The sequence below is a fragment of the Lygodium microphyllum genome, chromosome 3, assembly GCF_053477565.2.
Source record: "Lygodium microphyllum isolate KBCC chromosome 3, Lygodium_microphyllum_v1.1.10, whole genome shotgun sequence".
NCBI classification, from domain to species: domain Eukaryota; kingdom Viridiplantae; phylum Streptophyta; class Polypodiopsida; order Schizaeales; family Lygodiaceae; genus Lygodium; species Lygodium microphyllum.
In genome coordinates, this window is record NC_141137.1 from 1814080 (window position 1) to 1817673 (window position 3594).

The 3594-nt window shown below is 42.0% G+C and overlaps 1 non-coding gene across 1 annotated transcript; it reads left to right on the top strand.

The window, feature by feature from the left end:
* Positions 1-3235: 3235 nt before the first annotated feature.
* LOC148038003 (small nucleolar RNA SNORD36) lies at positions 3236-3303 on the top strand. Its single transcript, XR_015690461.1, has one exon. It is a non-coding gene; the product is annotated as a small nucleolar RNA SNORD36 (small nucleolar RNA).
* The last annotated feature ends 291 nt before the right edge of the window (positions 3304-3594 follow it).

The following is a 3594-nucleotide window of genomic DNA, read 5'->3' on the forward strand; positions in this document are numbered from 1 at the left end:
CTCCCCCTATCCAGTACATCCCACTAGTTAATAGGGATTACTCGTCCCTACTTACTTTTGAGCCCCTCATGAAGGCGGGACTTGCTACTTTTGTGGCCACTTCTTTTCCATTACTTCCAGAGGATCCGTCCTTATGTGATGAGTTCCTGGCCTCTTACAGCAAGAAGACAGGCGTAGTCCACGGAATGTCTATGACATTGACATCTCGAGGCTTAGGGAAGGCTCTGTCTTTACCCTTCAAAGGAGAACCTTTTGTGACCACTCGTCAGCTCTTCTCTAATGAAGAGATTCTCAAGCTGTTGCAGAAGCAGACAAGGGAAGTCCTTGATGTTAAGAAGGTGATAAACTCTTCAGGAGTTTCTTTTTCTATGATCACTGATCCCGTATGGAAGACGATGTGTCAGTTCCTTCAGGACAGGTTTATGCCTGCCAAAACGCCATCCCACTATTTGTCCAAAGAGCTTTTCACAGCTTCCAGGATGGTGCTGAAAGGCGTTGCTATTGATTGGAGCACATACCTCCTTACTAAAATGGATCAGCATTTTGTTAAAGTCACCCGGGGTAATGTTACCAATGTTACCTATGGATCATATTTGTCTGTCTTCTTGACCTATTCAGGTTTACAGAAGACTGTACCTCCACCTCCTCCATTAGATCCAGTACCTCCTCCTCCACCTTCAGAAGAGTCAGCACCTATTGACATTGAGGATGATGATTCTCCGCCTCCCTTGGTCATACAACGTAAACGCTTGAAGAGGGTAGCGGATAAAGCCCCTTCAGTACTTCCCTCAGTGCCTATCCCTGCTACTTCTGGCAGTGAACTCCCTGGGTATCTCACTTGCAATAACCTATTCCGAGCACATCGAGAAGTATCCTTGGAGATCTCAGTTCCTTCCCTGAACAGTCTCGTTTCAGGAGATGCCATTCCTTTCCTCTGCAAGGATATTCAAAGTTCCATTGAGTTGTCAGTGACAGCCTGTGTTCAACAGCTGTACGCATCTTTCTATGAGGAGCTCATGCAGTCCAAAGACCAGTTGCATAAGGCAACATCTGAGTTAGCTTCTGCTAAGGATACCCTAGCAGATCTATTTAAGCAAATGGAACAGCAAACCCAACTGGTTGCCACTCAACGCGATGAGATTTCTTCATTGAAGACCCAGTTATTCGAGGCTCAGTCACAGGTTACTAGCCTTTCAGCAGAGAAGGAGAGGATGTCCAGCAAAGCAAAAGAATTCCAAGTTCTTTTAGATGACAAGCTTTCAGCTTTACAGATGGCTAATGACATAGTGGCCAACCAAGCCTCCCAAATCCAGCAGTTGCAAGATCAGCTTGCACAGTCCCGCTCTGTTCCTCCAAGCCCTCCTGTTCCATTAATTCCTTCTCTTTCACAGCAGGACTTGGCTGCCCTACAGAGACAGGATACTTTGTGCCCTCTATTCCAAGACAAAGTGGAAAGATTGTAGTCCAGAATGGACTTGTTATGGTCTACCTTTGAACAGTTTCAGGAATATGTCCTACCAGACCATTCTTTCTTTGTCCACTACCACTTACAGAAGATGGTTTTCTATATGAAGCTTTCCACGATGGATTTACCTTTTCCAGAGGATGGCTGGAGTGGGGCTTGGTCTGCTGAGTTGTTGACAGAGGTAGTCAGAATGGTCTTTGAAGATTCTGTCATGCCAGACACCATGTTGATGTCATACATGTATCTCCGAGGAGATTTGTTAATTCCAGATGAGGTAGATATGGTATGGTATGTGGGGGATGTGGTCTTACAGGCTGTTCTATATGTCAATCATTTGGAGTTGCGCATAGCTGATATGTTTCAAAGTTATTCCTCCAAAGTAGCTGATTGTCAGGATAATTCGTGGCATCCCATGATTGATTCGGTGGTCCTCAATCAAAGACAAAACACAGCTCCTACCTTTGCCCAGAGTACTAACCAACTGAGGATGGATCTCTTAACCTATCTTTTAAAACATAATCCATTTGATGCTACCTTCTTTGATGCCTATCATAGACGATCTCTCTTAGGACCTTCTGTTCCTACCCTCCTCTATTACCAACAATTGGCTCACCACTATGCTATATATTTTTCCCTTTGTCAAACTAATTCCACAGTAATTTTACCCCTTCTTTTCCAACCTTCATCTTTCCCTCAAATTCCTATTTTCACTTACTGTTCCTTTATTGAGGATAGGGTATTTTTCCCTTCTCCACCCTGTCCTTCACCCCTCATAAATGTACCCTCCACATTTCCTATTTTTCAGTTAACACCGTTCCTTAGTGATTCCTTACAAATTTCTGCCACTCCTTCTTTAACCTTTTCTTCCTTTTATGATTTTTCCTATCCTTCCCTTCATCCACTTTCCCTTATTCCATTACCCTCTCCTAACACTTCCATATCTCAACCACCTCAGTTGGTTAGTGACTGTGACGGTTTTGATACTCAGATTTCCAGAAGAAGGGGATGGAGTTCGGATGATTGCCTTACAGGACCGCCGATTAATTGGCCAGTAATTCCAGGAGAATGGACAGCTTCTAGTCAAGCTTATCAAAACTATGTTCATTTTGCCCAACAATATTCACAGTCTGCAGATCCCTCAGTGAGATTAACTGCTCACTTTGCTTGGTACCTGGCGTATATGCATAGGCACTCTCATACTGATTCAAAGCCTATTCCAAAGTTGTGCATGAATGTCAATGTAAACATTGATTCTCAACAGCTGGAGATATTGTATTTTCATGCCCTCTGTTTGCCTAGCAGATACTTGGTCCTGTTGGAAAGGATGTGCTGTCTCCAATTTTTTCAAAATCCTCCTAAAAACTTTGTAGATGAATCCTTATCTATGGATCGATTCCGACAACATCAATCTTTTAAGAGGGATCATCTTCATTGATACCTTTCCAATGTATGGTGGAAGCTTTCTAATGAACAACTCTCTTTTTGAAGAAGTCATTCAGATGGTTGTGTTGTGTATTAGCGTTTGTGTTGTGAGTTCATGTATGTCAAATGAACGTGGTGGTTTCCTATTGGATTTTGTGTACGAGCTATGTTTTGGAGATTTGTAAAGATGGGGTCGTGGATGGAGAATTGAAGCTGATGCTGATGAAGAAGAAGCAAACTCTTATATCCTTTACAAATTTGTGGTGATTTTTAGTTTGATCAGAGGTGTTAATGTGTAAAGAGTTTTCCTTTCTTTGTATTTCTATATCAGAAACATGTTATAAGTTGGGGTCGTGGTGGATGGATTATTTTTGAAAAGATATTGAAGATCAAAGTTGAGCTTTTCCCTGAACTTGTATTCCCTTTTTCCTGGGTCGCGAGGACGCTTCCTTATTAAGTGTGGGGATATGTTGAGTGTTGAAATGACTTGTTTTTTGGATGATCTTTGTTGTTTTTGAGAGCTGAATGATTGATTTTATGGGATGATTGGTTGATTTGGAAGTGGATTGAGAGTGTTTTGGATGATATTGATTGTGTTTTGGAAGTTCATGATATTTGTTGATGGTTCTATGATGTTCTGATAGGTTCTGATTGGTTCTGTATACCTTCTATTTTATTCTGTTTTGGTCTGTTTTGTTCTGATTGTC